This window comes from Ursus arctos, unplaced genomic scaffold (assembly GCF_023065955.2).
Source record: "Ursus arctos isolate Adak ecotype North America unplaced genomic scaffold, UrsArc2.0 scaffold_8, whole genome shotgun sequence".
In the NCBI taxonomy this organism is placed as follows: domain Eukaryota; kingdom Metazoa; phylum Chordata; class Mammalia; order Carnivora; family Ursidae; genus Ursus; species Ursus arctos.
The window spans coordinates 30,852,101-30,864,192 of NW_026623100.1; positions in this window are offsets into that span (position 1 = coordinate 30,852,101).

Genomic DNA, 12,092 nt, shown 5'->3' on the forward strand with positions numbered 1-12,092 from the left:
AAATACTCGTATGAAGGAGTAAAAAGCAGCTAGAAGTACAACACTCGTTTGGAGATGGAATGATACATGAGATAAAATCCTAAATAAATATCTTGCATGGTACTAATTGCATTTTAGAAGCTGCCACCAGAGAACAGATAAAACGATGCTGTATTTCATTAGTGGCTCCTTTAATTCTATGGTATTTGCCAGCAAGCCCTATTAAAGCACTCTGTAATTAAAGACCAGTTCTGGGACCTGTAATTTAGAACATTATCAAAATATGGCAAGTGGCTGGAGGTAAAGAGATGGAAACAAACACACTTTCATGAGGTCCTTGTAGATCACACAGCATGTGAATTTTAAAAGCTCAGCTATTGTACCGCCCCTGCCAGAAGGATCTGTTCACGTCAGTGTTTTTCATTTGATGGGCGACCGGTTACATTTTTATTATCCTACAGGAGTGTGGACGGAGAAGTAAATCGGTTCATTTTTAAAATGATTTTTTATTGCGATACAATTCTTATAACATGAAATTACCACTTAAAAGTGGACAATTCATGGGGCACCTGCGTGGCTCAAACGGTTAAGCGACGGCCTTCAGCTCAGGTCATGATCTCAGGGTCCTGGGATCAAGCCCTGCATCAGGCTCCCTGCTGCGTGGGGAGTCTGCTTCTCTCTCTCTCCCTCTGCCCCTCCCCCTCCCCCTGATTGTGCTCTCTCTCAAATAAATAAATAAAATCCTTTTTAAAAAATGAAGTGTACCATTCAGGGATTTTTAGTGTATTCAAAATGTGGTATAGTCATTACCACTGTCTAATTCAAAATATTTTCATCACTCCGGCAAGAAACCGCATACCTGTTAGCCATGGCTCCCCATTTCCCCCACCCCGCCCCTGGCAAGCACGGATCTACTTTCCGCCTCTCTAGATATGCCTATCCAGGACCTTGCATTTAAGTGGGGTCCTACAATATGTGGTCTTTTGTGACCATCTTCTTTTGCTTCAAGTATTTCCAGGGCTCCTCCGTGTTGTAGCTGGTGACAGTACCTCATTCCTTTCTATGGCCAAATCACATTCTGTTGTGGGGCAGACCACATTTTGTTATCCACCGATCAGCGGAGGGACATTTCGGTTGTTTCCACGTTTGGGCTCTTATGAAAATGCTGCTTTGAACATTCACCTACGAGTGTTCGTGTGAACATACGTCTTCAGTGCTCTCGGGGATAAGCCTGGGGGTGGAATTGCTGGGTCCGATGGGAAGCCCATGCTGGACCTTTTGAGGAGCCGCCAGACCGTGCGGCACAGAGGCGACGCCATTTTACCTTCCCACCCCCAGCGCGGGAGGCTCCTCGTGCTCCACAGCCGAGCCAGCGCCTGCTGTTGTCCGGCTGTTCTAGAGATGGGCAGTGGAATCTCACCGAGGTTCCGTGTATCCTTACCCAGGAATATAGCTATCGTGCCCTTTGCCTTTACGGTAAAGCACGGCGGTGCTCTCTGCGTCAGGCCTGCGGGAGAGGGTCGCTGCTCCGCTCCTCCTGTCCCCTCCGCTGGGAAGTGGCCTGGACCTCCCGACCCAGGACACGACGACGGTGAGTGGTTAGCTGAGCTCAGCTCTTCTACTTTCGCCTTCAACTCTCCTCAGGAGGCTTAGCGGGTATCGTGATAGAGACCTGGCAGGAGAAGACCGGGAGAGGAGAAAAGAAGGCCAGGTTGCCCAGCCGGGAGAGGCAGTTTGAGGAGAGAGGCGCCAGAGCAGGGGCCCAGTAGGGGAAGGGGATGAGGGGAAGTAAAGGGGTGACGCCTATTATGTGATTGTTTTTTTGAATCGGTGATGTATGCACAATTATAAAAATCTCCCCTCCCCCTCCCTTTGGGCTCCGGCACTCCATTGTTTTCCCTAGAAGGAAGTCTCTTTGCGCATCCTTCCAGAAATACTCCATCGCAAAGGTTCTCAAACTTCCTTGTGAATGAGAATCACCTGGAGGGCTTGTTAAGCCAGAGAATGCTTGCTGGAGATTCTTTTCTGAGTCAGAGGGTCTGAGAATTGGCATTTCTAACGAGTCCCCAGATCATGCGGATTCTGCATTCAGGGGTCATACTCGGAGAACAACTGCTCTAGAGTATTGATAGGAACCTTTTCCATATTTAGCCCCTTTTTCTGAAGTCACTTAGTATCTGTTCCTAGCAATGGAAATGTCCCTAAGACACCATTGATATGGCATAATCCCTGCCTCAGTGCCTTCTCTGTGCTGCTTTCTTTGCCTAAAATACCTTCATTCCTCACCTCCATACATCCAAGGCCCAGTTCAAAGGCCATCTCTTCCAGGCAGTCTTCCTTGGTTCTTTCCCTATATGGAAGAAATCCTCTGTTCCTTTAAACTCCCATAGGAGTGTTTCTCTGTATCCCTCTAAGGGCACCTATTATTTACTAGAACAGAATGCTAAATGGGGCACTTTCTGCTTTGTTTTTCATAATTTTTGTTGAAGAGATAACCTAAAGTGGGTTTAAGAGATCTTCAAATGCAGAATTCAGGTTTCAAGACCTTTGGAGTTCCCCTGGAAGGTTTCTTGGGAGAAGGCTGTGCTGTAAGCCTGGGTAGGTGAGATCATATGGGGGTGTCACCGCCTTCCCCTTGAGCTCAGACTGGGCTTCAGTGGCTACTTGAGAGCTTGAGGTGGGCTCTCAACAGCTGGGAGCCTCTGTGGCCTGGGGCCAGACTCACGCCTGTCTGAGAGAGCGGAGCTGGCCTGGGCAGAGCAAATGGAGGGTCAGTGTTTCTTCTGGACCAAGGGCAGAAGTGTTGTCTCCAGGGAAGCCATTGTGGCAACATCTGAAATCCTACCCAATGTGGCCAGGTGGTAGGGGCTGCGAGGAAGTGGGAGGTGAACCAGATTCCAGGGCTACATTATGATAGAGTCCTAGCAAGAACCAAGCAGAACTACAGGGAAGCCCCCAGTTTGGGGGGATCTCTGAGCAACACAGGTGAGCACGAGAATCACCTTTAGGAACCCGCCGTCCAGAGGACCCCAATGTTTGCAGATGAGGGCACCACCTCGGATTATGCCCTTTCTCCCTGTGGCCAGGGACCTTGTCAGCCTGCTGGTGGGAAGAGTCTGTGGGGAGGGAAAAAAGCCACCCCACTCCCTTCTCCGACAACCAGGGAGATGGGAGAAAATGTAAGCCAAGTCAGATTCCAAGTTGGGGTTATTATATAGGACTGGACATGCCACGAACAAGAGACTGTGGTTGTGCCTGAAAGGGACTGTTTTCCGAGAGTGGCCAGACAGTCTATAGCCCTGCTGGGGCTTTCGTCAGGGGCAGGCAAAGTTGTCCTTCTTTTTTTTTTTTTTTAAAGATTTTATTTATTCATTCGACAGAGATAGAGACAGCCAGCGAGAGAGGGAACACAAGCAGGGGGAGTGGGAGAGGAAGAAGCAGGCTCATAGCCGAGGAGCCTGACGTGGGGCTCGATCCCATAACACCGGGATCACGCCCTGAGCCGAAGGCAGACGCTTAACCGCTGTGCCACCCAGGCGCCCCCAAAGTTGTCCTGATTGTTTATTCATGTTGGCTTAAAAGGCAAGGCAGGCGCGCGCGCACATGCACTCACACGCGCGCGCGCACACACACACACGCGCGCGCCCTCTGTAATCTCTCTCGCTCACTCTATGTCTTACAACTACAGTGCGGCTCTTTGGTGCCCAGCACCACGCCCGGCACACACTAGGTACGCACCCACTTCTTCCTTTATTCTTTAAGTGCGTGTTTATTGGGTAACAGGCTCAGTGCCCGCGGTGGGTGGGAAATGAAACGGATGCGCCTCTTGTCTTCCAGGATCTTGCTGTCCGCCGGGGGGTGGGGGGGTGTAAGAGAAGCCTCGGTAGAAAGGGGGGGAGCTAATTCAAATCGGGGCCATGCAGGGAATAGGAATGGGTGCAGTGGGCCCGGATGCGACAACAGGAGTGCTAGGAACTTTGGCAGAACAGGACAAGCACCGTGACCCTCGGAAGGCAGCAGCTGCTCTGAGAACCCAAGCCCGCCGTGGCCACACTGCCCGTTTGTTCCAAAGGAGTAAGAAATTTGGATTTTTGTGTGAAATGCCCCCAACAAAACATATCTGTGGATGGGTTCAGTCCAAGGTCGCCGCTTGGGGCGCCTGTGCTGGTGTTGGCTCTCTCCCTGCTAGTCTCATGAACAAAGAGGGGCTGCCAATAATCAAGAGCCACGTGCTGCTTCTTTAGGAATTAATTAGTCAGGGTTTGAAGAAGCTTTATACAAAGAACTTAGCTTTATTAAGATACTCCTTTGGCCCAAAGAATAAATATTTTTGAAATCCCAACACTAAGTGCTTAATCTGCTAAAATGTGCAACAAATAGAATGAATGCTGAAAAGAACTTGCTTCCTGTTTCAGAAGAGCCCCTGTGACCTCTGCAATCTGATTACAGAGAAGTGGACTTTCCTGCCAGGAAAGTGACAAGAAGCCACAGAAAAACCAAGCCCCAGTTGGAGGGGAACTAGCCAGCAAGTTGGCATTGACTGCAGTTTCATTACCTTGAAAATGATTCCATCTGTTGGAGACCTAGTGACAGCTTCTGGGGCTGATATTTTTCTTCTGGAGCTGTTCTTTGCTCCCTGCCCTGACACTGCTGGGACCGCAAGGCCTAGGAGCCAGGCTGTAAGTGGAGCTGGAGAAGTTCTGGGAGACAACAGGCGATATGGCAGGGAGCCCAGCAGAAACAGCTACCTGAAATGCCTTCTCTCCAAGTTCTGTGTCCTGTTCCGGGGACAGACCCGCCGGTGGCCCTCTATACAGGTATGACGGATGACTCCCTCAGGGTACAAATACAGTTCCCCCCCCCCCCCCCAGCAACCACCAACTTGTTCTCTGTATCTAAGAGTCTTTTTCTGGGGCGCCTGGCTGGCTCAGTTGGAAGAGCATGGGACTCTTGAGCTCATGGTCATGAGTTGGAGCCCCACATTGGGTGTAGAGATTACCGAAATAAATAAATAAATAAATAAATTTTAAAGAGTCTTTTTTTTTGGTCTCCTTTTTTCTTCATTTGTTTTGTTCCTTAAATTCCACATGTGAGTGAAATTATATGGTATTTGTCTTTCTCTGTCAGACATTTCGGTTAGCATTATACCCTTGAGGTCCATCCATGTTGTTGCAAATGGCAAGATGTCATTCTTTTGTATGACTGAGGAGTATTCATATACATATGTATGTGATATTCACATATATGTATGTGTGTGTGTATATGTATATATATATATATATATATGTATATATATATATATATATATATGTATATATATATCTCCAACACTTGGGTTGCATAATTCTATACTTGGCTATTGTAAATAATGCTGCAGTAAACACAGGGGTGCATAGGTCTTTTCAAATTAGTGTTTTTGTTTTATCTGGATAAATACCCAGTAGTAGAATTACTGGATCATATGGTAACTGTATTTTTAATTTTTTGAGGAACCTCTGCACTGTTTCCCACAGTGGCTACACCAATTCACATCCTCACCAACAGAGTGCAAGGATTCCTTTCTCTCCACATCCTCACCAAAACATTAACTATTTTTACCATTAATAATGTTCCTCTACCTCTTTTAGTAGGAAATCGTCTGCCTCTTGAGAAGTACCCTTCAACTTTCTAAGAATCCTACATTCTCTGTCCAAAGAGGTCATTATTGTATAACCAGCACTGTTGCTTCAGCTGCCGCCACAAGGTGTCGCTGTTGAAAACTGGTTTTGCACAGGCCAGCACACACTTGCCCATACTTTGGTGATGCCCTTGCTGGTACAGGTCCTTGCCAGCCCACAGTAGTGCCACATGCCAGACATGAAGGTGGCAATGCTTTTAATTAATACACATGTGTATTCCCAAAGCCTGACGCTGAGCCCGGGTGGCTGTTTCTGGATTGCCTTTATGTAACTTGTGTGGAGATCACCATCCCAGATTCCCCATAACCGCCTGAAAATTTCCCCTTTGTGGCTGTATTGTCCTTTCCTGACATCAGACTTGGTCAACGACATCCCAACAAGTTTTTGCAAGTTTAAATCTCAGAAGCTTGGCTTAAGGGGACTTAGTTCCTTTCCTCCTTTAAGCTTCTGAGATGGTTCTGCAAATGTGTCCCTCCTTCAGAACTCAGCATACCAAGGGTTCTTAGCGAGGGATCACATTGCTAAACCAAGCAAAACGTCCTGTTGCTCCTTTTAATTGTCAAAGATAAAGAGCTTATACCTAGGGGGCTCGTTTGCAAAATATATGTATTTTAAAGTTAGAGGAGCAAATAACAATTCCTCACTAACAAAAAAATCTTGCTCTAATATGAACTCTCTCCTTCTAACTATACAGAGAAGTAGTTGTTAATGTCTCCTTAAAAATTAATTCAGACCATGGGACGCCTGGGTGGCTCAGTCAGTTAAGCGTCTGCCTACAGCTCAGGTCATGATCCTGGAGTCCCAAAATCCAGCCCTGCGTCAGGCTCCCTGCTCAGCGGGGAGTTGGCTTCTCCCTCTCCCTCTGTACCTCCCCCTGCTCCTTTTCTCTCTCTCTCTCTCTCTCAAATAAATAAATAAAATCTTTTTAAAAATTAATTCAGACCTTGCCTCGCCATGCTGCCTGTTCCAAGTTGTTGAAGACAGGAAGAGACAGTTGATACTTAAGAAGATAAATAAATTGTCCAAGATCACACAAGGAGTGGGAGAAGAGCCAAGACAAGATCCAGATCTTTCTGGCTCTAAAGTCTGGGGACTTTGCACTCTCCACTTCCTTATCCAAGAGGTTCTGTAGGAAGAGGGGAGATCATTGGAAGTCAGGAGATGCTTAAGGGAGAAGTCTTGACCTGAGGTGTTGAGATTCTCCCAGAAGACTGGAGGAGGGCTCCCCTATGTGGATCATGTCTAGGAGTCAGTAACAGACCAGATAGCTGTAGAGAGTTCCCAAGGAAGCCAGAAGTGCCAGAGCCTGCCTCTCCCTATATTTGTCCTACCCTATTCTTTCATGAAAGGCTTCCCAGAATGATGCTTACTTGTGCCAGTCTCTCTTTCAACAATGTGTGATCATATGACTTGGTTTTGGTCAATGAGATATAAACAGAGTTTTATAGAAACTTCTGGGAAAGCCCCTTAAAATAGAACAAGTTCTCCTCTGACCCTTCTTTCTCCCTTCTTCTATCCTGATACCTGGAAGATGTATGTGATGGCTGGTTCTCTAGCCATCATATGAGACCAGGAGGACAAGAACCACTAGAAATGACGTAGTAATAAACCTGTAACTCTTGTAACTGTGTGGCATTGTCATACCATCCCTGGACTGCCAATCTGTGACCTTTATTTAGGTACTAGGAAGAAACCTCCATGTATAAACTAGTTTGTATCATATTTATTTTGAGTTTTCTACCACACTCAGCTGAAACTGTTCTTAACTAGTGTAGCCAGCCTAGATTACTGGGGGGGATCCTTGAATGCCAGACCATAAAGTGGTCTCTACCTTATGGGCCAATGGGAGCAGGAGAGTAACATGTCAAAAGCTGTGTTTTGGTAATGTTCCAAAATTTGGCCACTCAGTACACTATCCACTGGCATGAAGAAAGTCCTGGGCTTCAGACCAGCCAGAAGATGTCTGCCTCAGCACAGTTATTGGGATGCTGAGGGAGTGGAGGGTCTGCCGAACCTGATTTCACAATCAGTCACTCTGACATAGAAAGCTGACCACTAGAAGTTCTGCTTCCAGAAAGACTCCATAGCTTTCTAGAGGGATAGCAAACTTTTGGGACTGACACGTCCTGGCACAGCAGGGTTTGCTCTCCTGGGTTAACAGAGGCAGTGGACAGGGGGTAAGAGCCGGGTTTTGGAGTCAGAATGACCTTGGTTCAAATTCTGGCCTTCCTTTTAGCAGCTGCCTGATTTAGGGCAAGTGATTTGATCATTCTGGGCTTCAGTTTCCTCATCTATAAAATAAGGATGCGAATGCCTATGTCACAGGATCAAGAGCGACATCAGGTGAAAAGCTTAGCATGGGATCTGGAACGGCCACACCTAAGTGTTTTATTTGGGTGTGTATCCCAATGTTTTAATCAAAATGGACCTTTTTGTAATTTGGACCAAATTATAATTTAATAACTACAAGTATTGAATACATTTTGGCTTGAAACTTTTGGATAAACTAGATACGCTGGATTCGGCTGTCAACCTGTTTTATGCCCTTATTTTTAAGAATATAAATCCTGGAGAAAACTTTGGTCTCCAGTCCTCTTCAGAGATGGCCTTGTGTGGCATGTGACAGAGCGAGTTAAATCGTCAGTGTCTGGTGTTTAGCTCCTGTGCTTTTGGACAGCAAACACAGACGGCCACGGGAAGGATGGCAGGCCACTCCCCCACCTCTGAATGCTCACATCAACTCGCTCAGCCCTACTCTCTTGTTTCTCTTTCCACCCTACGGCCCGCTTCACTGAGAAAGTAGAAGAAGCCATTAGGAAGGAACCACCTCAACTTTCTGCTGCCACGTTTCAAGTCTCCTGCTCCTCCCTCTCCATCCCCTTTCCAAGTGGAGAGTGTCCCTCCCACCACCAGAGCCAGCTGGCCCCTCCAACTGGGCTCTGGACCCCCTTTCCTCCTGCCTTCTCAAGACCCTTGCCTTTAGCCATCATCCTGGATCACTGTTTGTTTTCAGCCTCACTCTCTAGGCTTCTTCCAAGTGACCCTGGAACATGTTCAAAATTCATTAAGAACAAAAAAGTTTTAAAAACTTCCTTCTACCTGTATTAATTAGGAAGTAGATTTGACTGCTATAAAACCCCACAATAATAGAAGCCTAAAGGATGAAAGTTGGGGCACCTGGGTGGCTCAGTCAGTTAAGCGTCTGCCTTCCACTCAGGTCATGATCCCAGGGTCCTGGGATCAAGTCCCAGTCGGCTCTCTGCTCAGTGGGGAGTCTGCTTCTCCCTCTCCCTCTGCCTGCTCTCCCCCTACTTGTTCTTGAGCTCTCTCTCTCTCTGTCAAATAAATAAATAAAATCTTAAAAAAAAAAAAAAAAAGATGAAAGTTTACTTGTCTGTCCCACCAGCATCTAGGCCCAAGTAGCCCAGGGCTGGCAGGGTGGCAGGCACCATGGCGTCAGGGACCTCAGCCTCTTCAGTCCCAGGGTGTGGCCCTTGTCTGCAAGGCCTGTGTGAACCCACATTCCTGTCAGCAGAAGGGGAAGAGCTGCAGGGAGGACAGGAAGCCCTTCCTTATAAGGGCACACCTTCCACTCACATTCCAGTGGGCCAGAATTTAGTAACCTGGCCACACCTAGCTTCAAGAAAGGCTGGGAAATGGAGCCATTATTCTAGCACCCACCTAAACACAGAGGCTCTATTACCATAGAAGAAAGGAAGATGGACCCTGGGCGTCTTCTACCAGCCCATACCACATTCCCTCCAAGAACACCCAATCTCCATTTTCTCTTTCTCGGTCTAGTTTCAAAGGAGTTGTCCACATCCATCATGTCAGTTTCCTTCCTGTGTTTCTTGTCCATATGCTGTGAGGATTTGAAAAAGTCTTTTGTAGAAAGAAAGGGAGAATATTCCACAAATCCATTACTTGAGGGTGAGCCATATTAGTGGTTGGGTGGTCTACCTGAGAAGACCATGCGTGAGAAGAGGAGGTCAGGAGAACCAGGTCAAACCACAAGAGGTACAATTGTCCAGCCATGCTGAGCCAAAGAACAGACTCAAAAGCAGGCTGAGAGAGATGGGAAGGAAGGAGGTGAGGGTGTCAATGATAAAAAGGCAGTGAGGTTGGCAGCCAAGAGGGGGTGGGAAGAGGGCTGGGTGGGCCGGACGGGATACAGCGAGAGTCCGACTTTCAAATTCCCTATCTTCCAATTCTTTAGGTATGTGGGTGATGGGGGGTGCTTTCCCAGAATGGGGTAGCTCTTTAAAGGAGTCATATACGGGTGCCTGGGTGGTACAGCGGTTAAGCGTCTGCCTTCGGCTCAGGGCGTGATCCCGGCGTTATGGGATCGAGCCCCACATCAGGCTCTTCCGCTATGAGCCTGCTTCTTCCGCTCCCACTCCCCCTGCTTGTGTTCCCTCTCTCACTGGCTGTCTCTATCTCTGTCGAATAAATAAATAAAAATCTTTTAAAAAAATAAATAAAGGAGTCATATAGTAAGACAAAAGAGTAAGACAAAAGTCTTATATACAGTGATTCCTTTCTGCTTACATCTGTTCATACTTACAGTGTTTACAGGATAACACATGCTTGGAGAGGTGCAGATAAAATTTGTGAAACTTGTGAAAACATAGCATTTGATATCAATGCAAAGCACATGTTAAGATTAATCTGGACTATGACTTTGGGTTAGTGATTTACCCTTCTGTTCCTAATTTATAAAGTGGGAATGATAACACTACATTTAGTTTCAGTAAGGTTGGTTGAAAGTAGCAGAAAACCCTATCCTAACTGGCTTTGACAGTAAAAGGGAATTTATAGGCTTATGTAACCAACAAAAAATCTAGTGGTAGGGCTCAGGTGTGGTTGATCAAGGATCTGGCTCAGTTTTTCTGAGATTTCCTCTGGCTTTGATCATGGTGGCAAATTGTGTAGGAATTCAGATTCACCTTTGCACACCGTGCCTTCCAGGGAAGAACGTTTGCATGCCGTAGTTTCTGGCAGAAGTTCTGAGACTTACTCCAGCTGGATTGGGATGCTGATTTTGGGGGTGATCATCACTTCAGCCAGGGTAGATGGGCGTAGGGCAGGTGATGTGTGGCAGCCTGGATTTAGATAAGGGACAGGCTTCCCTGGAACCTGCTGGACTTCTCAGAATCAGAGGCCGAGGGGAAAACGCAGGCATGGGGAGCAAGCTGGAGGACTTGGTCGTGACCACGCGCATTTGCTCCAGCACCTTTCCCTCGAGCAGTTATGGCTTTCTGGGGTCCTGATGGGGACTTAGAGAGGCAAAGACAGAGCCAGTTCGTTGTAACTAGGGAAATTTGAACACACTCGTAAAGGAAAAGCACATTTACAAGTGGTGGCAATGCCACGTCCATACTCATCTCCAAGAAGTACGTGGTCACCCGGATTGATATCAGTTACAAAATCCTTTCTCCAGGGCTACAGTATGATTATCTGTGGGTCCCAAGCATTTTGGCCTTTGCGATCCCCTTCATCCACAAAAAATGTTAAAAATTATATTTTATTGAGTCAGTATAAGGATGACCATTATATATATATTTTTTAAGATTTATTTATTTATTTATTTATTTATCTATTTTAGAAAGAGAATGAGAGCATGAGCAGTGGGAAGGAGAAGAGGGAGAAGGACAAGCAGACTCTGCACTGAGCACAGAGCCCAATGTGGGGCTCGATCCCGTGATCCTGAGATCACAATCTGAGCCGAAATCAAGCATCAGACATTCAACTGACTGAGCTACCCAGGAGCCCCTGAAGGTGACCATTTTATTTTTTTATTTTTATTTTTTATAAAAAATTTTTTTAATTTATTCATTTGACAGAGAGAGAGGCAGCGAGAGAGGGAACACAAATAGGGAAAGTGGAAGATGGAGAAGCAGGCTTCCCGCTGAGCAGGGAGCCCTATGCGGGGCTCGATCCCAGAAAGCTGGGATCATGACCTGAGCCGGAGGCAGACGCTTAACGACTGAGCCACCCAGGTGCCCCTAAAGGTGACCATTTTAATATTATATGCTAAAACATTTGCCCAACTTAAAATTTCCTTTTTTTCCTCCTAATTCAGAAAAGAAATTAAAGCATTTTCATGGGCCCCTAAACATGTCATGAGCCCTGGGTACGTATCCATTAGGCACCATACTTACTGTGCCTAAAGAATAAGTAGGCCCTGCGTTTAACCCCAATGCACAACAGGAGAAAAACTTTTGATGTCCACTTTCCCAAGAATCCTGTCTTCGTTATGCTGCCCATCTCAACCCTTCTGGAACTCAGTCTGCCATCTTGCTTTGAAAACTCCAAGTTTCCATAGCAAGATAGGGAATCCAGTTCTCCACCAGGGCCATAAAATTTTACAGGTAAGATGGAGGCCTGGCAGAGATGTCCTAAACATAATTACTTGGACTTCCCCAAGAGTAGGAA